This window comes from Terrapene carolina, unplaced genomic scaffold (assembly GCF_002925995.2).
Source record: "Terrapene carolina triunguis isolate 2854851 unplaced genomic scaffold, T_m_triunguis-2.0 Scaffold89, whole genome shotgun sequence".
In the NCBI taxonomy this organism is placed as follows: Eukaryota; Metazoa; Chordata; order Testudines; family Emydidae; genus Terrapene; species Terrapene triunguis.
This window is the reverse complement of record NW_020664440.1, coordinates 6,331,097-6,356,205: the sequence shown is the minus strand read 5'-3', so window position 1 is coordinate 6,356,205 and position 25,109 is coordinate 6,331,097. Positions and strand designations below refer to the sequence as shown.

The window sequence follows — 25,109 nt, the reverse complement described above, 5'->3', positions numbered from 1 at the left end:
TGTGCTGTGCTTATATTGAGCTCCTTTTCAGTTCCTTTATTGTGCATTTGGTTTGTGGCCTTATAAAGGGTAATATGTCAGTTTTAAATGAACAGCTGTGATTCTCAGCTGATGGTTTAGGTAAATCCTGTTCTACTGTACACACACTTTTTTTTGTTAATAAACCGTGTTGTTACACACTGCCCCCTATATATGAAACAACCTCTCTGAAATGATCTGTGATGACCTCTCCTTTAAATCCCTCCCCGGGATCTGTTCAATTGGGTATAGCTGATTTTTTAAAAAAAAAAAAAAAGTTTTCAAGTATATAAAATGTTTACAATGCAAATATAAAACTGTGTGTTAGATTGTATTCATCTCCCCACTACCTGTACGTCCCTTATCTGTTTCTATTGTAAGCTTCTGGTTTTAGGAACTGTGATTTTTTTTATGTAGCTGTACGGACCCTAGAGTAACAATGCCCAGATCCTGATTCGTTCCTTTCTGCACTAACACAATACAAATAATAATGTGTGTGTGAGAAAAGAGCATCGTGGTACGACTGTGAAATAAATCCCCCAAAGCTGGGAAATGTGAGTACTCTCTTCTGATCTCATCCAGCTGTGGAAAATCAAAAGTGGCCCCAAGAAGATAGTAAACTTTGCATTTTGCTTTTGCACTTTTACAGGGAAAAACCATTCTTCTGCTTTTGCTTGTTTGTTTGTCTGATTTACTTAGAGGTTGAGAAATTGACTAAGATTTTCATTATTAATGTAGATCAAGCTTATGTTGGATTTGCTTCACAGATGTGTTTAGGAATTAATTTAATACGATGTTTGCTTTTTACGGAATGTTATTTCCTAATCAGTTTTCTCTTAAGAGTCCCGAAACAAGAAATTACTGTAATCTTGTGTTTATATTCTTATATCACCAATATTGTATATTGCAATGATCATTGCAGAAAATCTTAATGTAGAGGTGGTATGTTTTTTTAAAAACACTGTAGCAAATTATGGCTTTTGGCGACAGTTGATAGTTTTGTAACTGAATATTGACTAGTACTCTATTCATTTCCCCCCACTTGATACAGAAGATTGATCACACTTAGTTTCAAGCAGTAGTGTGTGCAGCGTAGTAGTTTGAGTACTTTTTTTTTACTGGGTTTTCAAAGCCACATGAGATTTGGAGGCCCAATTTCCATTAAAAGTAATGTACCTCTAAATCCCAGAGGTGGCTTTGGAATCTCAACCATATGCCTCAAAGCCAATCCATGCGACTAATAATTTTCACCATTACCAAGCTATGCTTATTAGTCCTGTGGAAAGAACAGTAATTTTAAATGCTTTCCAAGCAGATGCTTGTAAACAGTATTTCACAGCCTATCAGAGGGCAGGGCCAAGCCCTAAATCACAGTGATTAATACAGATCTCCATGAGAGAGAGAATCTGCAGGTTACATTTCTGTTGTGCCCTCACTGCAAAATCATTTTGTAACCCAGTTCCCTTGTCAACTAGGGTAATATTGGTCACCTATGGCTAATAGAGAGACCCTTATCCAATGTTGTATTACATAGAGCTCTGGGTTGAGATTTGCAAAGCAGCCTGTGATTTAGGCCAAGTCTATACATGTAGTGGTGCAGCTGTAGCGCATGTGGTGAAGAAGCTTTATGCCGACGGGAGCTCTCCCGTCAGCATAAAAAACCCACCTCCATGAGTGGCAGAAGCTATGTTAGCGGGAGAAGCTCTCCCCCCACGTAGCACTATGCACATGAGCGTTTGTCGATGTCATTTATGTTGCTCAGGGGGTGGAATATTCACACTCCTGAGCGACATAAGTTTTGCCGACATAGGTTTGCGGCCCAATCAGCACACAGCTGTGGCCCATGTGACATCCTCAGGGCCATACAGGTAGTATATATATTGTGTGGCTGCAGCACACATAACACAGAGAGAGTTGCATATGCGGCCCACAGTGGTAAATAGGTTGAGAACCACTGGTGTAGACATAACAGAAGATGCATCTAAGGCTAAGTTTAATGTGTCTGAATCCCCTAGTCTGCCTTGAACATCACAACCTTGGTTACTGTTCCTTCACGCTAGCTTTTCTGTGATTGTTTTATGCTCACTCCATCTGTTTCTTAATGTAGCACTGTGACATCTTTCACAGATCAGATTTGGTGTTCAGATCACTTCAGGGCTGTGGGTTGGACACTCCCCTCTTGTTTTATTGTACATTGCTTTAAGCTAAGGGGATTTGTTTCTTTGCAAGGAGAATGAATCTTTCCCAGACACTGAAATGCAGAAACTTTGAGGTCAAATAAAATAGTGTGGTGGTGGTGGTGTTTTTTAAAATCCCAAACTGCATGTTATGATGATTAACAAAATTCAAAAAGCTCTAGAACCTACTGTCAAGCCTGTGAGCCATCCAGTCACCCAATAATGTGATCCTTAACGTTGCACTCTAGCTGTGTGAAAATGTAATTTACTGATCATTAATTTTTAAACTGTCAGTTATTCCATTTAAAAAAAAAAAACACTTCAAATTACTTTTATATAACCTCACAGAAGATAAAAATGATCATTCATCTTCCAGAAACTCTGCTCCCAGTGCACGGTATTAATATACATAGCAAGGGAGGCTGGGGGTCCCAACAGAGGAAAATAAGGACAAAAGTCCTGTTAAGGACTGAATTGAGGCTTTGATTCCAGCCCTGAACAACATGCTGCCCCTGGAGCAGACGGGGAAGGAGATTGTGGCTCAGCCAGTCATAATCTGCGTCCCAGTCTCCCCCAGCATTGAGTGGGACATCCCTTGTCTGCCTATACCTGCCTATGGCTGATGGTGCATTGGAAGGGCAGTGCGAAAGCGCCACCTACTCTCTCGGCCAAGAATCATAGTGACAAATCTGGCGTGAGTCACAGTTGCATTTATCTGATGAAGTCCAGTTCCTGTTGGTGGAATAGCAAGGAATTCTTCACATTAAAAAAATAAGGGCTTTAGTTCCAAGTCTCTGGTTACAATCACTAGACAAACACTGCGTCCTGATTAAACAGCATGCTTAAATTGAAAAGATTGTAATGCTTTCACAATATTATCATTGTAATTGATAACAAGGACACACGACTCAAACATTACCACTCTCTATTTTTATGCAGTCTTGTATAAATTTTATAGTAAAGAGTTGATGGGCATGCATTTTGATTTGCTGATGTTGATGTAGTAATAATTCAAAACCTCATATGCACAATAATTCAGGTTTTTGATTACTAGTGTTATTGTAAAAGAACACTTTTTAATTATTTGCAGGTTTTATATGTTAGACAAAGCATATGTCATTCAGTATCCTTGACAATACATTTTATGCTTTAATTAAAGTTCCTCCAGTTTAGAATTCTTTCAGAAGTTTCCATCTATCAAAACAATAGTCTGACCTAGATATGAGTTTCTGTGATACTGCATTCCCCTCTGCATGGGGAATACATGTCAGACATATGTCTCAGGTGACAAAGTATTAAGCTCTCCCGAGTCTCTGTAGCTGATAAATAACTGCTCCTTATCTGATTTTTTGTGGACGAGAGCAAAATATAGTATTTTGATACTGTAGGTAAATACAGTATACTTTTCTCTAGGGTATATATTCAGTTATGGAATGAAAATCATTTGGGCTCTGGTTTAGATTCAGTAATTATTCCCTTGACATCAATTTTTAAAACATGATGCTTGGGCCAATCTTTTACCGAAAGGAAAATGTGGAGTCCAGCAGATAGAGGTAGAAAGTAGATGTCCACACATTTCATCACAAGTCTCAGAATATTTGGTGTCACTGTTAAAGCCCAAGTTCCTGGAGTCCTGTGATTATGTGAGACTTTCAGCTTTAATTAAATTAAAGCAAGTGTCTAGCCCAACTGGTGCCGAGAAAAGATGAAATCCTGGCTTGAGGGTGTCCTGAAAAAAGCCAGAAGGCAAATAATTTTCAAGGATTATGGGGTGGGAGTTTGTGAGGGAGGGTTTTTTGCATCCTAGGTTGCATTTTAAACTAAAAAAAACATGTTTCTAGGGCTAAACATGCAAAAAAGACTTCTAACTTTACACTTGCAATTTTGGGGATACAGTTCCATGATATCCAGATCGTTAACTGTCTACGGAACATGGAAATTGCCTGACTAGACCTATATCCAACTTGTTATATCTCTGACAGTGGCCAGTCCCAGATGTTTCAGAGAACCTCTCTACAGGGGAAATTGATTTCTAACTCCATCACTTAGTGGTTGGCTGATGCCCTGAATCATGAGGGCTCATTTTCTTTTCTTCCCCTCCTGGCCCCCCTTCTCTGTTTAATGTATCTGTGGATGTTCTCATTATCCATATAAATGTCTCACTCCTGAAAGTTGCTCTATACAAGGATAGCTAGCTCCTGCTCCTCCCAAAAAACGGGGTATGTCCCAGGGTCACAGAGCTGAGGCTGCAACCCAAGCTCAAACATCTAAAGCACAATGAAACAGCTTCTTAGGCCTTGGCTACACTGGCGCTGTACAGCGCTGCAACTTGCTGCGCTCAGGGGTGTGAAAACGCCTCCCCCCCTCCCCGAGCGCAGTGAGTGCAGCACTGTAAAGCGCCAGTGTAATCAGCGCTGCACGCTCGCTCACAGCGCTGCAAGCTACTCCCCTCGGAGAGGTGGAGTACTTACAGCGCTGCGAGAGAGCTCTGGCGGCGCTGCCGCGGCAGCGCTGCAAATCCCCAAGTGTAGCCAAGGCCTTAGCCTGAGCCCCGCAAGCCCAAGTTAGCTGGCACAGGCCAGCCGTTGGTGTCTAATTGCAGTGTAGACATACCCTTTGTTCACTAATCTCTGCACTGTGGAGAGGCTTGACAATAGAGTGAGAAACAGATAGTGTTACTACAGCTCAGTAAATGGCATAGTTAGGAGTGTTATGCTAATATTGGGAGCTAGTTTTCTGTTTCTGCTTTGCTTCTAGTGACTTCCAAAACTCCCTGAATTTTTGGGGGGCGGGAGGAGGGAATTAAAATAATTTGGATATTCAGTTTTGTAGCATTCACACAATTTCTTTCCCAGTTCTTCCCCAAAGACCATTTCTAATAAGGATTTAAAATGTCGTTGAAGAGGTTTTATTCTCTTTATGAATGATGAAGTAGCTTTCGAATTGTGGTTAGCAAAGGAGATTTGCCTGTCAGTGATGTCAAATTGATATCAATGACAGGTTTCAGAGTAGCAGCCGTGTTAGTCTGTATCCGCAAAAAGAACAGGAGTACTTGTGGCACCTTAGAGTTTTCACTCTATATGCATCCGAAGAAGTGGGCTGTAGCCCACGAAAGCTTATGCTCTAATAAATTTGTTAGTCTCTAAGGTGCCACAAGTACTCCTGTTCTTTTTATTGATATCAATGTTCATTAAATACAAGGGTGATGAACCTCCCTATTTTATTTGTAATACATATTTGTAAGTGGTTCTTTGGAATAGGCTATCAGATTTGAATTCTTCCACCATTATCAGAAATCATATGTGATGTCTTGTAAATTTTCAGTAAAGCTGCAGTCTGGGTGTCTGATGTCCATGTCATGGGTACTTATGATCTTCATAAAAACAAAGAACTGTACATTTTTGGTAAATTTCCTAGAGTGTTGTTAATGTACAAGGATTAACTCAATTAGTAAAACTCTAACGTCTAAAATTCAACAATAATTTACATTGACTATATCCATGCTGTATATTGGAGTGTACACTCCACTAGTTCCATTTTATCACAGCATTAAGATACTCCAGGCACTGTCTTTTTAGAAGATTATTGCACTATTCAAGTGGTTGGAGTCACTCAGCCCTTAACCTTGTAACACCACATAAAGCATGATGCAATTGTACAGAAATGCATTCCCTGTCATAGCAGATTGCTTAAATAGTAGAAAAATATACTGCCTGTTTTGTCATATTGCTTAAATAATGAATCCTTTACTTATTTTATTTTTATTTTTCACATAACTGAATATTGTTTAGCGATCAGAAATCTAATTTGAATGTCAGGTTCATTAAAAATGTCAAAAACGCTTCGAAGTACAATTTCATTAAGAAATTAAACCTAAGGTACATGAAGCAAAATGCGGGATGATATTGGATTAAATGTAATATGAAACTTTTATTCAGTTGTGAAGGATCTATTCACAGCCAAAATATTGTGTAATCTTTCTCAGGTAAGGGGATTTTGGGGTATACACAACTAGCATGTACAGTCTCCTACATTCATTTTGCACAGCCAGATGATGATATGTATTCATAGATGCCAAGGCCAGAAGAGACCATTGTTATCACTTAGGCCAGGGGTGGGCAAACGTTTTGGCCCGAAGGCCACATCAGCGAATAGAAATTGTATGGAGGGCCCTGAATGCTCACAAAATCGGGGTTGGGGTGCGGGACAGGGTGTGGGCTCTGGGGTGGGGCTGGGGATGAGGAGTTTGGGGTGTAGGAGGGTGCTCTGGGCTGGGACTGAGGGGTTTGGAGGGCGGGAGGAGGATCAGGGCTGAGGCAGGGGTGCGGAAAGGGGTTCAGGTTCCGGCTGTGGGCTCAGGGGTGGAGTTGGGGATGAGAGGTTTGGGGTGCAGGAGGGTGCTCCGGGCTGGGATCGAGGGGGTTAGAGAGTGGGAGGGGGATCAGGGCTGGGGCAGGGGGTTGGGGCATGGGGAGAGGCTCAGGGGCGTGGCCCCCGACCCAGCACCCCGGCCGGAGCGGGGCCGAGCCGCTTGGTGCAGCTCAGGGACTGGCTTAAAACGGCTCGCGGGACGGATCCGGCCCACAGGCCGTAGTTTGCCCACCCCTGACTTATGCTGACCTCCTGCATAACAAACAGGCCATAGAACCTCCCCAATAGAATTCCTAGAGCAGATCTTTTAGATCATCCAATCTTTATTTTAAAATGGTCACAATGACTCTTGTAAGTTGTTCCAACAGTTAATTACTCTCGCTGTTACAAATTTACACCTTATTTCCAGTTTGAATTAGTGTAGCTTCAACTTCCAGCCATTGGATTGTCTTTATACCTTTCTCTGCAAGATTGAAGAAATCATTATTCAATTTTTGTTCCCCATGTAGGTATTTATAGACTGTAATCAACTCACCCCTTAACTTTCTCCTTGAGTCTATTACTATAAAAGGCATGTTTTCTAATCCATTAATCATTCTTGTGACTCTTCTTTTAAACCTCTCCAATTTATCAACATCCTTCTTGAATTGTGGCCATCAGATCTGGACATATTCAGTAGCAGTCATACCAGTGCCAAAAACAGAGGTAATATAACCTCAGGACTCCCCTGTTTATTCACCCAAGGATTGTACTTGCCCTTTTGGCCATAGTGTTGCACTGGGAGCTCATGTTCCTCTGATTATCCATCACGGCCCCCAAATGTTCCCTGAGTACTGAACAGTCCTCCAGGTGCTTACTACTGTGAGTACTTCCTACTGCTATGAATAGTCCAGTATTAAGTTTGTGCAAGATTAGGCCCTAAACTCCTAACTACTATGTTGGCTGATTTTGCTCTTTAGATAGGTGGGCAATTTTGGTGTAATTTTTTCACCATCAGTTGTAGAACCTGGTTTCCAGATTAAGTAGTACGGTTGGTGCTTAGCTACCAAAATAATAGGAACTTGATAAATGGTATGAATGGGACAAATGAGATTAAATAATATTTTATTTCCTCTAGTTATGTTGTAGAGGCCCATTCTGACTCGAAAACGTCTCACCACATGTTGATTCTAAATGTGCAGTCAGATGGTGAAATGCTAGTGTAATGCCCTCAGTTGAAAATATTAATGAAGCAATAGCCCACATCTGATACTTTTCCAAAAAGCTACCTAAAAGTCTCTATTTTTTATTTTTTTTCTCCCATTCTGCATTCTAATCCCTTGTATAAGTAAGGGGTCACACTAGGGGATTAGTTAGCTTCCTATTAATATAATTGTCATCAGGTTTGAAGGGTGCATGAAAACGATGGCATCATTGCTAGATCCCATCTGCTTATTCATAAATGATCTGGAGAAAGGGGTAAACAGTGAGGTGGCAAAGTTTGCAGACAATACTAAACTGCTCAGGATAGTTAAGACCAAAGCAGACTGTGAAGAACTTCAAAAAGATCTCACAAAACTAAGTGATTGGGCAACAAAATGGCAAATGAAATTTAATGTGGATAAATGTAAAGTAATGCACATTGGAAAAAATAACCCCAACTATACATACAATATGATGGGGCTAATTTAGCTACAGCTAATCAGGAAAGAGATCTTGGAGTCATCATAGATAGTTCTCTGAAGACGTCCACGCAGTGCGCAGTGACAGTCAAAAAAGCAAACAGGATGTTAGGAATCATTAAAAAAAGGGATAGAGAATAAGCGGAGAATATTTTATTGCCCTTATATAGATCCATGGTACGCCCACATCTTGAATACTGCGTACACATGTGGTCTCCTCATCTCAAAAAAGATATACTGGCATTAGAAAACGTTCAGAGAAGGGCAACTAAAATGACTAGAGGTTTGGAACGGGTCCCATATGAGGAGAGATTAAAGAGGCTAGGACTGTTCAGTTTGGAAAAGAGGAGACTAAGGGGGGATATGATAGAGGTATATAAAATCATGAGTGATGTGGAGAAAGTGAATAAGGAAAAGTTATTTACTTGTTCCCATAAGATAAGAACTAGGGTCCACCAAATGCAATTAATGGGCAGCAGGTTTAAAACAAATAAAAGGAAGTTCTTCTTCACACAGCACACAGTCAACCTGTGTAACTCCTTGCCTGAGGAGGTTGTGAAGGCTAGGACTATAACGGTTTAAAAGAGAACAAGATAAATTCATGGAGGTTAAGTCCATTAATGGCTATTAGCCAGGATGGGTAAGGAATGGTGTCCCTAGCCTCTGTTTGTCAGAGGGTGGAGCTGGATGGCAGGAGAGAGATCATTACCTGTTAGGTTCACTCCCTCTGGGGCACCTGGCATTGGCCACTGTCGGCAGACAGGATACTGGGCTGGATGGGCCTTTGGTCTGACCCAGTATGGTCATTCTTATGTTCTTATCCTTCCTTGTGCTAGGACTCAAAGCGTGTCATCCTGTAGACAAAACAAAGCATTCGGAATATTGTCAGTGCAAGGCGTGCCGAGCTAAAAATAGATACCATTATAGCCATGGCAGCCTGGAAGTTCATGGTTTTCTCTTTGCTGCCCACCATACCCATTTGGAATTTCATAGTGATGGTGGGGATACAACTCATTTCTTCCTGCTCCACAAGCACAGACCACGGTCACTTGGGCAAAAGGCTCTTATCAAGTATGGGGCCTGTGACGCACTGTCCAGCATTCCTTGTTCCATTGAGCTAGGGAACTGAACCAGCTAATTCTTCAATCTCTTCCCATATTGTGACCAAAAGGGAATAAGGGAGAATTCCAGGAAAACAATCTCACAAACAAGTCTGCTTGAGAGCTAGGCCTGGTTCCCGTGCTTAGCACATCCCAGCCTGCTACAGAACACCCCGGATCTGAACTCTTCTCTCACTCCTGTCAAAGGTCCACAACAGTAATTCCTTCAGAGAGACAGAAGGGACAGAATTCTTTCGGCAGTCTTTCCCAGTCCAACAAATAACCTTTATTTCTCTTGAAAGCCAAATCAAATGGTGGAGCATTCTGGTTCTGAGTTTGCGGCAGGCAGGCATGGAGAGGAGGGCCTGGAGCACTGGCTCAGCGCATGAAATTCAAATGACTCATTGGAGTTGCAGAATAACTTTGCAGACACATGGCAGTTGGAATCTTGAAACCTTTTTTTCCTACAGAGGTGAATTAACCAGAACAAAGTATCCAACAGAGTCCCAAATTAGTTATATCGGGAGAAGTGTTTTCAGTCTTTTCCTTAGCAAACAGGATCCCTGAACTAATATGTTAATTACTAATATGCTAATCTGGACTGCTAATATGCAGTCCAGATATTATAATGAGCATCCATTCACAATTTTTTTTCTATTCTATAGAGGTTTTTATACTATGCTCTTCACCATAGTATCTGACCACCTTCCAGCAGTATGTTAAGCCACATGCCTAACATCTGTCCCATGTTGTGCTTTCTCTCCCCAGGTGGAGAATCATACACACTGCGTGCACACGCACACTTCTTGCTATGTTTCATATTAGAGAAGGCAAGGTCAAATAAATGCACCTTGCACTTGGAGCAGAAAGGAGTGAGGTTTTGAGCTTTGTGACAATTCTTAGCGCTTTATATCTCAAAAAGTACACACAGCACAAGCATAGCAGCCATTGGGAGCCTAAATAGTTTGCAGCTGTGGTTGATTTGTCTCCTGGCTTAGTGGGAATGGTGGCCAGGCATCCAGTCCCAGCAGTTAAGAAAATCTATTTTCCTGCTTCTCCCCATCAGCCAGTCAACACCTGGCTGGGGAATCTGAATTCTTTCGTATGTTTCCACCAGAGTTTTTCTCCTGATGAGGTAACAATTATACATTTTTTTAATACTAATTTAAAATCTTGACCCATTTCACAGTGGTAAAAGACATTTAAAATGGCATTATATTCATATTTCTTCACAGCGCCACAAGCGTTCCTGTTTTCCTTTTTAGATAACTTGCCCTCTTTAAATTTGTGACTTTCAGACTTTGGAAGTTCCTTCCCAAAGAAGCAAAATAAAATTCTACACTATTTTTATAAAGTAAAATTAGATGGTTTGGCTCTAAGTAGAAGAAATAACCCAGGTCTTCTCTCCAAGGGGATATTTATATTCCTTTTCCATATTGAATTGCACTGTCCTCTAGTGGATGTGTTGAGCAATTGATTTCACATTGATTGTTTAAATCTTTCACACCAATATGATACATATGCTGAATCTTTGTTTGTAAATAGACTAGATGGGATCTAATAAGAAAAGTTAGTGGATTTGAGTAAGATTTCAACATTGAATAAGGCAAGTTGCATTTAACCTGCAGTTAAAATAGCATTTTCAAGGCATTGATAAATGTTCATATCCCAACCATCAGTGGGAACAGATACATATTGAGCAAAGATATGCCTGTATGATTTCAACCTTTTATTACATCGTTTTGAGTATTGTAGCTAGCAAAGTGCTTATCTCTCTTCTGGACTAAATCTCATGAATAAGTCAAGGTGTAATCACACTGCAGCTCTGAGTTCAGTATAATGTCCAGCCTGTATTTTTGTAAATCTATATAATTTGAGGCAATTGAGTAGTTTTGAATTTAATGCTAAAAAATACCATTAAAATATATTTCAAACTTAATTTTAGTGCTCTCAGAATCTGTTCAAATTTCTTTTCATTGAAGTTTTTAACCCTCAAAATGCTGACCTTTTCCAGAGTGCTAAAAAAAAAAAAAATGCTTTTTAGTAGGGGTGCATCCAAAATCCATAGGGGAAAACATTTCTAGTTTTGAAAATAAGACTGACTATTTAAAAAATACTTTTTCACTGGGTAATATATAAAGTTGCATCTTGTTTGGGTTTTTTTTTAAGTTTTTATCTTAGTAAAATGTTGGCCAGTGTGTTCCTTTCCCTTGATTTGCATATATTTTGTAGTGCAAATAATGTATGTGTAGGTCTGTGCCAGTATATGTTATAAAGAAATATATCCTATGCTGATCCATAGCAAAACATTGAGAGCCATGCACGCCCATTGATTTTTGTGCAAAGGTTCCATTTACTTCTCTAGTCACATAGGATTGATGTGGCTCTTGAGCCATCCGTCGTGGTTCTTAAGCAGTAGAAAAGGATGTTATAGAATTGAATTTCTGTTAAAAAGACATTTGCAAGAGTCTTGTGGCTGAGGCATGTGGACTGGGATTCAGGAGATTTGGATTCAGTTCCCGCTCTGCTACAGACACCTTTGTGGCTTATGGCAAGTCCCTTGATCTTTCTATGCCGCAGTTCCCCGCTCCTAGAACGTCTTTGTAAGCTCTTTGGTGCAGAGACTTTTCCTTTGCTGTGTGCAGTGCAGCATCTAGCGCAATGGGTCCAGATCTCCATTGCAGTCTAGGTGCTGCAGTAGGAAAATAAGAGATAACGAAAGTGTTAAGGGGAAGAATGGTCTTGCGTGGGGGGTTTTTTGCATATTTTTTTTAATCGTTTTGAAATTCGTGCAATAGTTTTGAATAGCTTAACTACATCAAATCCATCCGAGAAGTCTAGAATGAGTTCATTCACTAAACTTTCACCATTCGAGAGCGGCATTCAAAATCGATTAGAAGACAAGTAGAGTGGATGTCGTGATTTCAATGTAATCCACCATAGATGTGTTGTTCACATGCTTTGGCAAAATGGTACAGCCCCGTCTGGAATAGTCAAAAACGAGGGCTTAATAGTAAGGAATACATGGGCTTGGTGGACTGAATTGGAGAGCCATTCTACCTGGCTCAGTCATTGCATCAGTCTCTGCTTTTCATGATCGCTATATTCATGCCAGACTATAAGAAAATATAAACATTCAAATGAAAACCAGTTTGCAAACCTCCAGGGTGAGGGGAGGCCAATTTACCACTAAAAGGCAATGTGGTCTAAAGGAGTGAGATTGGTGTTGGGAGACAGGAGCACCTTAGTTATAATCCAAGCTCAACCCACTAACTTGTTGTGTGGCCTTGGAAAATCATTTCACCTCTCTGCCTTGCCTCAGTTTCCTGTCTGCAGATTGGAGATAATGATACTTACCTCCCTCAGATAGGTGTGAGGATTCATTCCTTACCTGCTGAAAACACTGTACAGACATTAACGTGCTCTAGTAGTGCCAAGTAATACGAACTTCAGCAAAGTTAAATGTTTCCCCAAAAACGGCTTGTCAAATCCCAGCACAGAACTGAACGCTACAATCTTAATTTGTCATTTTTCTCTAAATTATAGCAATTCTCTCAATGCTTTGCCAGCCATAAAGTCTCCCCCAATCCGCCAACACTATGGCAAAGGTGCAATACAACTAATATGAGTTCATATTCAGATATGTATTTTTTTAAAAGTGGATTCTAAATTTGTAAGGCCACATTGAACCCTAAATATCTGATTTTCAGAAGTGCTGAGCACCTGCACTTTTAGTGCAAGTTGCGGGTACATACGGCCTCTGAAAATCAGGCCCAAACAGTCTGCACCCTCAGAAGCACAGATTGATATATACAAATAACACTGTTACATACAAATCAGACCAATAAGCAAATCAGGAGTTATACATCTTCCAGCCTAATTAGAACAGAAGTGTTCTTTGTATACCCAAAACTGAGTGGTGTGGGTGCACACTTTTGGAGACGCAAAATTAAAGGCCAGTGTATGGCACTGTACGTTTATGTCCCATGGAGCTCAGTTTTGTCCCATGGGTGCGTGTTTTTTCTTGTTTGCTTTTTAATAAAAAGAAAAGAGCAGATAACATTAAAATAGGGAATAACTTTTGTGCACTCTCCAAGGGCAGCACAACCTTTAAATGATAATGGGCTTAATCTACAGCGAGGGAGATTTAGGTTAGATGTGAGGAAAAACTTTCTAATTCTAAGGGTAGGTAAGCTCTGGAACAGACTTCCAAGGGAGGTTGTGGAATCCCCGTTTTTTTTTTTAAAAAAAGGAGGTTTTTAAGAGCAGGTAGGACAATCCCATGTCAGGGCTGGTCTAGGTTTACTTGGTCCTACCTCAGTGCAGGGGGCTGGACTTGATGATCTCTCGAGGTTGCTCCCAGCCCCACCTTTCTATGATTCTAGGATACAGTGGTCTTTGTCTTTTGGCAGAAACGTGGGTCTGGACCTGGCTGTAGGTGAGACTTCTATATCTGCTCTGCTCCTGGGAACAATGGTGTGTGTCTCCATTTACTTGTCTCTTTATTTTGGCTGCCCAGCATAGAACAGGTCTCCTGAGCATAGCTTTGTATTTCCTTGGATTACTTATTCAATGAAGATTATCCGTACTGTATCTGTCAGATTAAAAAAAAAAGTACATGGATGAATGTCGTCCATTCTTTGGCTTATGGATTCAAAATTCTTCAGAGAGTGTTGCAAATCCAGATGACATCCTTAAAGGTTGGAGTTTGCTTTTGGATCTCTCCGTTTGCTGAAAAGTATGTAAATTCACACGCAGCCAGGCCGCACCCAGGTTTATATGGGTGGTTTATTGCCGCAGATAAGATATGCAGGGAATCCATTCCTGATGGTATGGCTAACAGCACCCACATTGAGTTTTGTAATAGTCACGCCCAGGCACATCAGACACATGGGAAAGGCCTGCGGCAGGGCTATGGCTGGCTGGGGTCAGCTGACTCGGGCTTGTGGGAATTGGGCTGCAGGGCTACAAAATTGTAACATAGAAGCTCAGGTTGGAGCCTGGGGTCTGAGACCCTCTGGGGTCCAGTTCGAGAGTGTACACTGCCGTTTTATAGCCCGGCAGTCAGTCAGCTGACCAGTCTCTGCGACTCGGTGCCGCGGGTTGTTTATTGCAGTGTAGACGTACCCATGCAGAGCAGGTGGTTAAAACAGAGGGCTGAGAGGTGGAAGATCTAGGTTCTGATCCTGGCTCTGCCACAGGCTTCCTATGTCACTGTGGGCCACTCCTTAACCTCTCTGTGCCTCAGTTTCCCCACAAGTAAAATCAGGAAAATAATGCAGCGCACATTTACCTGATAAGAGAGTTGTAGGGCTTGAGTCGTTAGGGTTTGTGAAGCTCTTGGAGATCCTCATCTTATAGAAATGCCTGTTTGTTTTGGAGGATGGCTGTGTGTTGCTGGAGCTACATTAAACGCATAGAGTATTCGGCCCTTTGGAAAAATGTGTATCTCTGACATCAGAATGGAGCGGACAAAAATGAGCACAGAGATTGCGAGATTGTCCCCTGTACCCATCCTCAGGTGGCTAGATTCACAAAGGGGATTTAGGTTCAGCATTGCATCGCCTAATGCATTGCACTGGCCTAATGAATAGGTGCACTGCTGCCTAATGGAATCCACAGCCCCAAGTTAGGCATCAAGGCTCCCTGAACAATTTGTAGGGAGAGTCAGGCACCTAAGAGAGGGAGCCACTAAAGGCAGCAAGCTAAGTGGGGAGGTGCCTAAGCTAGCCAATAGGAAATGCTAAGGAGGGAGGTGGGACTTAGGTGCCTATGGTTTGGTTGGTGGGAGACGTCTATTTCCGCTCAGGATTCACAGCTGTGAACTCTCTCCTGGAGTTAGGTGCCTAAGTCCTTTCTTGCAAAAAATGAGGTGGGCTAGAGAGAGAGAGTGGGACTGATTCTATAGCCCAGTAGTTAGGTCACTCACCTTGGATGTGGGCCAAGTTCAAGTCCCTGCTCCCATGACTACTTAATTTTTTTTTAAAAGTGGAACAGTTTCACCAGGGAGCTCTCTGGAGAGGTGGGAGCCCTTGGTTCAAAAATCCCTGCTCCACAGCAGGCAGAGTGGGGATTTGAACCTAGGTCACCCACAGCCTGGGCGAGTGCTGTAACCACTGGGCTACAGGCTATAAGGGCAGCACCACCATCTCCTCCTCCAGCAGCATTTTGTGCGGTGCTCGATCTGTTCGGCGATCTCTGAGAATGCCTGATGGGTCAGGCCCTGCAGGCAAGATAGGCAGAGGAACATCTAGTTTGAGGATCTCGCTGGGGTTAGGTGCTGGTCGTCAGGTCTGAGGCAGCTATGTGTATGATGACTGGCGGAAACTCAGGCATCATGAGAATTCAGGTACCTACAAGGTAAGCTTGGAGCTGAGCATGGGTTTCGTGTGGCAGTTAGGTGCCTAAATCCCTTTGTGGGTCCATCCCAAAGAGTTTTACTGAGGCTATGTACACCTTACCTCCAGCTTAAGTCGGTATAAATTATGTTGCTGTCCACACCCTGAGCGAATAAGCCACCCCCGTGAGCGATGTAAGCTACACTGACCTAAGTGCTGGTGTGGACAGTGCTATGTTGGCGGGAAAGCGTCTCCCACGAGCATAGCTACCGCCACTCGCAGGGGCTGGAGTAATTGAACCGACAGGAGAGCGCTCTCCCGTCGGCGTAGAGCATCTGCACTAGCAGCACGACAGCAGCTGCACCACTGTAAATTCTGTAGCGCAGCCGTAGCCTCAGTCTGCTCTTACAAACCATTACTGCTGGGGCCCCGGTGTCTTCCCATGGCATAGTCTTTTACATCCTCACTTTGAAGGTTTCTGATTTCAGTCATTTTCCCTTAGTTGACTCATTGCCTTGAAGGTAGAAAAGCAGGGGGCGCTCTTTGAAAAGCAATACCTACCAGGATGCTGCTCACCTGCCCTTCTTGTTCGTTTGTTTTTCTGACACCTGAATGGATCAGTTAGATACAATTATATATGCACAGACCTGAAACTAGGACCTTTAACAAGGGGTTGTTGTCAAACTTGTAACATACTTAGACCTATCAACTGTGATATAGTGCCCCTTTAGCCTGAAAACACGTTCCAGCTATCACGCAAACTCACTGTATAGCATTCAAATATATGGAAAATATTTCTGACATTAGATGACACCTTAGGCTAGGTCCACACTACCTGCCTGATTCGTCGGGTAGAGATCGATCTTCTGGGATCGATTTATCGCGTCTCATCTGGACTGGATAAATCGATCCCAGAAGCGCTCCCCCGTCGACTGCGGAACTCCTGCTCGCCAAGAGGAGGAAGCGCTGTCAACGGGGGAGCTTGCCTGCGCCGCGTGGACCCGCAGTAAGTAAACTTAATTTGATCTAGGAAACGTCGACTTCAGCTACGCTATTCTCGTAGCTGAAGTTGCGTTTCCTAGATCGATCCCCCGCCCCAGTGTGGACCAAGCCTTAGAGTTAACATTCCCAGTGTTTTGCCACAATCACCCACAAAAAAGAAGACAAAACGTATCCAGTATTACCTGCTTCATAGTCTCTGGATATGTCATTAGCTGGGGTTAAATAGAGCTTATTTATCTTTGAAGAGGGAGTGGTCAATCAATATGTTTAGGTGCCTGGAGGTAGGTGTAAAGAGGGTTTGTCAGATTTCAATCACAGCAAGCTATAAGGAAGTTCTTTGCCAATGTAGCTTTTAATTCACTGCAGATATGGTTTTACTGACATTTGCTGAGCGGCTTGTTTCAGCTAAAATAAATGGATCAAGCTTCAGAGCAACAGATTACCGCAAGGTCAGACAGCAATATCAGTAATTTTAGAATATTGTTTATGGTGTATATATAGAGAGAGAGATCTCACATTGGTGGTAAATGGAGAACTAATCCAGAAGATTAGTTTTTCCTACTGTCACAAGATTAGATAACATTAATTTGTCTTCGGTAGAAGTATTTCACAAAGAGAACATTAGCAGAGGTTTTGATTTTGGGGACCTGAGTATTGCAGTCATCATCATTTTGAATTACTTGTCTGGATATATAGTCTTCTGATTTCATGTCACTTCCCTATTCAGGATCAGCGGTCATGAAAATTGGTCTCTCTCAGGTCTGCAGCTATCCAGTCCAGATACCAAGTCTTTGGCCTTCCCCTTCGTTGTCTTCTATCCATGATTGTTGTGTTTATATGAAGATATTCTTAAAATTATGTTTCCACTTACCATAATTTTAATTAATCTTATTATATTAATATAGGATTTTTATTTTATTTTAATTTTATTTATTTTTTTCAAGCTATCAGAGATACTTGATACTAAATAGATGTCATTGCTGTGGAGTGCTAACATGCATCATTGTTCTAAGTCTACAGTAAAATGGGAGGGGGGAAGAGAGAGAAAAATAGAGACATGCAAATACCTAGTTTTTCACCAAAAACAAGTGCTCTCTCCAGTCTTTCCATCATATACAATATTCATGTTGGCACTGTAGAATACAGAGGATACTTGGCAGACTAGAACTCTGCAGCTACAGACAGCTAGACGTCCTGTTTATAGATTTATAAATGGATTTTTTGGGTTAGGGGAATGCTTCATGGATGCCCCCTCATATTAATTCTTAAATTTACGATAACTGAATGTTGTAATACGTTTTTTTTAGGACTTCAGAACATTTTAGAGACAAAGAAATATATAGGAAGTTCCATAATAGGCAGTTACATATTATATAACTGTACAAACTGAACTTAAAGTACTGATAGACCAAAGCTGTCCGCTTGCCATACTGTGAATGTTCTTACTTGCCTGCAACATAATAACTGACTGGATTTTTGTCAAGGAGCCATACAGCTTTAACAGTAATCCATTAGCACAATTACTGTGTTAAAAATTGTAGAACTGCATGTAATTTTTTTTTCGTTTTGAAGTTTTAAACTTTTAACATTTTTTGAAGGGTTTGTTTGGTATTGTGATGACAGGTTAACCAAAAAGTAATTAACTGTAGTTCACAGCTACATTATTTAAAATGATACGGCAATGCAGAATGTGTGCATAATTATATGTATATAATTTTATATATAGTTAGAGAGAGAAATATGTATATGCATATTTTTGTGTGTATGTGTGCATGTATGTACACACAATACTGATGGATATATTGTTTTTGCATATTAATGGGTATTCTGATATTTACAAAAGGCTCAATACTGTCATCTAGCACTGACAGTCCTCATGTTAACACCTGTTCAGTTTCCACCACTAACTCTGAAACTTGGAATTGATGAGATGTATATTGATATCTAGCAGTAACGATGCCTTCACATTACTGCCCATTGTTTTTTCTTCACTGGAAGACTACAAAACTGGTTGTAGCTAGCCTCAATGGAGATTTCAAGTCTGCTCTGTGTGTGTCTGAAGAAGTGCTCTGTGTAGCTTGAAAGCTTGTCTTTTTCACCAGCAGAACTTGGTCCAATAAAAGATATTACCTCACCCACCTTGTCTTTGTAAAAGGAAACACTTGCCCTGTGGAGATGCCTGTATCTAGATTACACTACTAAAGGTTACTGAAGTATAGACTTGTCTTATAGAACATGAAGTTGGATAGAAATGTTAATTATGTTATTGAAGGTGATCTTTCTTGTATGCGGGCAGAGTGCATTACTCTAAATGTGCATTTATGTTCCAGGTGCATCAGATGCTGTATATGTTAATATGTACTTGTCCCCGTATTCAGTTGGTGGGTTCTTAATCCCCACTGCACAATCTGCACACTTACAAGTTTTCTCCGTGCACATAAAGTACTAAAAATCTTTTCATCCTAGCACAGCATCTGAATGCTGTTACAGTTACTTCAGAAGACTGTCATTTAGAACTGCAAGATCTACTCAGGGTAGGGAAGCAAATATAAACAATGTTCACAGATTTCAGCAGAGTTTATAAGTGAATCTCTTTGCACCATTTGAACTGATCTGTGGTTTATTTATAAGATTACAATAAAACCCAAGATTGAATTCTCCACCTGATTCAGTTTCTTATTGATTGAATCTTTTTAGACTCCTCTCTGATTTAAAAGAGTATTTTTATTAAAGCCAGGCATACAAACATCAATTATCCAAGCTGCATCTAATTTCCTTCAGCATTTTCCCCCCTCCTTTAGCTGCCAATGGATTAGGAGAACTGATTAGAATTCAACTTGAAAACTGAAAAGCAGATACTTAAATGAGAATTTCTGCATTAGGAATTAAAATGTCTGTATTGGGCATAAAATCTTCTTCCTTATCTTTAATAATGTCAACACACTTGCTTAAGTTGATTTGTCACATGCCTGGTACAACGGTCCCCAAATTAGGAACATATTTTAGAAAAGACAGAGAAGCGTCTTTTGCATGTGCCACGTTTGTAGTACAAAGTTACAGTATACTTTAATGGTAAGGATCTTTGAAGTAGACGTGGCAGCAAATGAAGACAAACGTAAGGATGGATTTTCAGCAGCCGGCCTCAACTTTATTAAACTTAACATGGGGGAAGAGGGCTGTCACTCTGTCATCCGTAGTCTCACCTTTTATTTTAAGAGGTTCCAGTGCAGAGCTCCTACCATATAACCCATAACTCGGGATAGACCCTCTTCAGCCTACCCGTAGGACTCAGCTCACTCTTCTGAGTTCTACCACCCACCCCACAGCAAGGGGGACAGATGGTACTAAAAAGGAGAACCTGAGCCCACGAAGGCCATGAAGTCTTCCCCTATCCCATAAGCACAAGGTCCAGTCAGTAAAATTCCAGGTCTTTTATTTCTGGGAACCATTCTTTTTATCCTTTTAACAACATTGGAAACTGGCCATAAATTGCAACGAACTAAGACCCTTACCAAATACTGTCACTAATGATTAAATCCTATTCCTGTTTAACTTAACTGTGCCTCCAGCATGAGTGAGGAAGACAAAAAAACCTCCGAGGCCTCTGCCAATTTGGTCCCTATGGGAAGAAAAAATCCCTGCTCCCAAAACAGGTGATCGGTCAGACCTGTAGTACCCACAGAACACAGCTGTGAGCCTACCAGTATTGGGTGAGGAAGATGGGGCTGCTGGAATCATCAGAAAGAGGCTCCACATGGCCGAAGCTAGGGTTTTAGGTCAATGAAGGGGGAGGGCGAGGGACCAATCAGCTCCCTTCCTCCCTGAGCCACCCGATGAGAGACTACGAAGGGGAGGAGGCACCCTGCATCCCCTCAGCATGTGTTCTCCCTATTCAGATGGGGCTGTCCCAGTCACCACCCTTTGTGGCAGGTGGATGGCATTTTATCTATTTGCATAAGATTATCTATCTGCCAAAAAGATTAGTATGCTTATAGTTTGAAAGGCTGTTTCTTTGCATTTTTCACCTGCAAACACCAATCAAGCATGTGTGAACACACACACATGCGCACATCTGTGTGCATACATACACACAGCTAGGTGAGAGAGAGATTTTTCGGGCTTTCGCCTTTGTATGTTTCTACAATAGAAAGAATTTGAGAACAACATGACCCAAGCTGAAGTAAATAAAACACATTGACACAATCACCATAATACCTGGAAAAATCTGTAATGAAAACAAGACTATATGCATGAAAAATGCATGCGTTTAGCAAATAGAAAGATGTCATTAAATAAAAATATTGAGATATATATATATATATATATCTGAACCATTTGGAGAAGAGAAAAGTGATTAGAAGTGAATTAGGAGTATATATTGGTATAACAAGGAGATTATTCCTTTCCTTGTGTCATCTAGTGTATACTGCAGATGATGAAGTACTGTACATAACACTACGTACATAGCTAGTTATTGCTAGTGTAGGTATAGTACTTAAGTGTAGCAGCTGTTGTCTTGTATATTGAATTACGGTACCTAACTTCTGTTTTATTAATTTAGATGAAATACATGGGTCAAAGGTGTTCACATGACCTATTCACTGTCCCATATTAAAGAGTGTTAAACAAAATGCAGGATTTGGTATTAAGAGATCTAAGCCTACTTAGTAGCATGGCGCAAAAACACCATAAGAATCACCTTTAACCTTTTATTAAAGAAACAGAAATGAAGGGTTTCTGTTAAAGCATTTGAAATGTAAAGTATTAAGTAAGGCTTTCATTTTAACAACATCCCTTGTTCCCTTTCCCTTTAGCTGGGAAGAGTTTTAGAAAGAAAAAAACCCTTGTTTGACAGTCACTTAGGCTAGGTCTACACTACCCGCCTGAATCGGCGGGTAGAAATCGACCTCTCGGGGATCGAATTATCGCGTCTCGTCGGGACGCGACAATCGATCCCTGAATCGACGCTCTTACTCCACCAGCGGAGGTGGGAGTAAGCGCCGTCGACGGGAAGCCGCGGAGGTCGATTTTGCCACCGTCCTTACAGCGGGGTAAGTCGGCTGCGATACGTCGAATTCAGCTACGCTATTCACGTAGCTGAATTTGCGTATCTTAAATCAACCCCCCCCTGTAGTGAAGACGTAGCCTTAGATGATATCAAAGGGGGGAGGGATAGCTCAGTGGTTTGAGCATTTGCCTGCTAAACCCAGGGTTGTGAGTTCAATCCTTGAGGGGGGCCACTTAGGGATCTGGAGCAAAATCAGTACTTGGTCCTGCTAGTGAAGGCAGGGGGCTGGACTCAATGACCTTTCAGGGTCTCTTCTCGATCTATGAGATAGGTATATCTCCATATGTTATAATTGTCCTTTTGGATAAAAGAGAAGAAATTTGTTGAGATGTGCTAGAGCTGCTGCTGCTGTTAAAGTCCAATCCTGTTTCATCTCAGGTGGTGGTTGGGATTCACCTGCAGCTGGGAGGGGTGGCAATGTCATTGGATCCTCTCTCTGGCCTGGTTAGGTCAGGACATCTCTTAGGATCAGGATGATGAAGGCCAGGAGTCCCAGGAAACAGTGGGGATGGCAGCCATGATGGTGAAGCTCACTCCAGTAACCTCCGTCTGTTCTTCTGTCCTTTCTCCCCACAAAGTCTCTTTCACTTAAGCACCCAGAAAGGGAATGATGGGTGGAATAGCCCATCCCCTCCTAATTTTGTCAGGCCTTATATCTGACACATCAATTCTGATTCATTTATTTCCAGTTCCACGTCTCCTATTTTTTCCAAGCATGATTTTGACTCAGTCCTTGAATCATATTGGCGTGGCCTTTGGTTGTTTTGACTTATTTAGTCTCTCTGTCTGGTTCTCTTGCATCTGTTTATAACATTCATTTTTGAAAGCCACTTGACCTACTTTCCATCAATATTTGTTGTTATAGATTATTGTAACCTCTTACGAACTTTCAGATACTTTTTATAATTGAGCTCACAGTTAGGATAAATTTGTCAGCCCAATCATCACAACACTTCTCCGGAAGAAATTCAGATATTGGAATTTAGACATTATTAATTGTCACAGATGTGCAGAGTGCTTTAGAAAACACATAGATGAGCCAGGATGCTACCCAGAGGAGCTAGCAAATCTAAACTGCATGACTCCAGTGCAAACACTGAGAGGATGAGGAAAGAGGTAGGGCCCGATAGTATCCTAGTAGAAGGCTAGGTGAAAGAAGTGGCTTTTACTAGGAAATTTGAGAGGCGAGAGGGAGGATGCTTAGTGCATGGACAGATGGAGACTGTTCCAGGCATACAGGGCTGCATGAAGAAACGCTTGGAAATGAGAACAGGAGAAGTGACGAGAAACATTAATGAGATGGTACCATTGCCTTCTTAATCATATTAAAATTCTGCTTAGGTTAGAGTTCCTTTGTGTACTATGAATACTGCATGTGCTTGTAATAACCAATGTTTTTGCAATCTGAGATCCACCGAAGGATACTAATGCAACAATTCCTGGTAGTAAGGGAAGTGTTAGTTGTTGTTGTTTCTAAAAACGGATGTCTCAAGGATGAAAATAATGCTAACAGTGGCAAGCCTTCAGTCTCGGTATATGAGATTGCAATCACAGGAGCTAATTTACAACGTTTTGCCTGCAATGACATCTTAAACCCAGTTGCTCAGAGACATGAACGTGCATGACTGCAGGAAATTTATTTGGTGACAGCATAAACTTGACCGTGTCGAGCTGGGCAAAATGTTCATTTGGGTTACATCTATGCAGCAAATTAAGGTGTGATTGTAGCATGTGTAGGCATACCTATGCTAGCTTTAATCTAGCTAGCATGGGTAACAATAGCAGTGTAGACGTAGTGGCACAAAGTTCAGCCAGGGCTAGTAATCCAAATATGTAGCTACGGTCCCTGATGGGCTAGTGCTGGGATGGCACAAGATAGATACCACTTGGGATAGAACCACAATGAAAGCTGTTATCTGCAGTAGCTAGATTAAAGGGAGCTGGACTATGGCTTTTTCTTGCCCCTTCCAGTCCTTGGTGAAATGTTCCCACTGGGTGCAAGACTACAGCTCTGGTACCACCTTGCTCTTTACCCCCTTTTCATCCCACCGCTGACACCTGCACAAGACCAGGACTCAAATTAACCATGTATGCCAGCTACACTTGGAAGGGGAGAAAATCTTCTCTGGGTGGCCTATTGTGACCGATACAAATTGCAGTGCGTTGGCTAGAAAGGCACCCCTACTTAATGATCAAATACGTAGGTATTATTTTTAGTACCTTACTAAGATGGTCAAATGTTTTACAGAATTATGCCACATGGAACGATGATCTTGTTGCATTAATATATTGTAAACCTCAAGTTAAATGGATCTTATTTTAAAGATATTTTTCCCAGGGCCCGTTACTATGTTTAGTTTTAAAATGCATATTGCACCTTTTGTTTCTTGCTATCTTTGAATGACATGATTATAAAAGGGGGCACAAAGAGCATCCATGAATGTCTTGCATGTAATGTAGGATAATTTAATTGAGAATTGGGTGCAGGAATTTCAATTCCTCTAAGTTGATGAATAGCCATTTTCTGTGGGTGTTATCAATTAATCTGTTGTAATGAATTCTCTTCATTACCTATGTCTCCTTGTTAATTATAAAGGATTTTCTTACTCCTATTTATCAAGTCAAGACGAATATATTACCTTTTTATCTGTGCTACTTTTAATATAGAATACGTGCAAACTGTTCATTAAGTATCCACATGCTAAATTTCATTCCTAAGAAAATTAGAAGAGCCTGCTACAGAATATAAGAATTGCCATCGTTTTTTCACACAAATACAAACATGCATGCGCTCTCTGCCTCTCTCACTCACACACAGTGTATTAGTAGCCTTTTGCTTTTTATGGTATGCAGGAAAGATAATGCATTCTCTTACAAAATATATCCCATTCTGATGTTTCTTAACTGTCTGCACAATATCTAACGCACAGTGGATATTTATCTTTGGTTTGTTTACAAGTCAAGCTTAAAACTTTCATTTACTTTTAGTTTTACTTATTTTAGGTTTAAAATAAATACTTAAAAGGATCTTCTATTGGCACCATCTCGCTGCTTCTTGCAGGGGCATGAAATTCACCCCTTGTGCAGAGGGCCAGCACAATGTCTATTGCATCACTTGCATGCACCACTATGGGATTGGATTTCTCCCATTAGGGCTGTTGGGCCACAAACCTGTATAATTGTGCCCACTTATTCCAGGAATTAATTGGACTGCACTAGAAACTGAATCTGTCTATGCACAATAAAGGTTACAGTATAGGCAAAGATAAGAACACTGTCTGGCCGCTAAGCCTAAACTTTTTCCAGTGGCCACCTCCAGTAGTCCAGTCTCCAAACTAATGGTTTTTGCAATGTGAACACCTACCCACTGACAA

At 41.3% G+C, this 25,109-nt stretch overlaps 1 protein-coding gene across 1 annotated transcript in view; it reads left to right on the top strand.

Annotated features, from left to right (window-relative positions):
• The window catches only part of SUCLG2 (succinate-CoA ligase GDP-forming beta subunit), a 219,919-nt gene that overhangs the window by 176,012 nt on the left and 18,798 nt on the right, over positions 1 to 25,109 (top strand). The gene's annotated exons all lie outside the window — the stretch shown is intronic.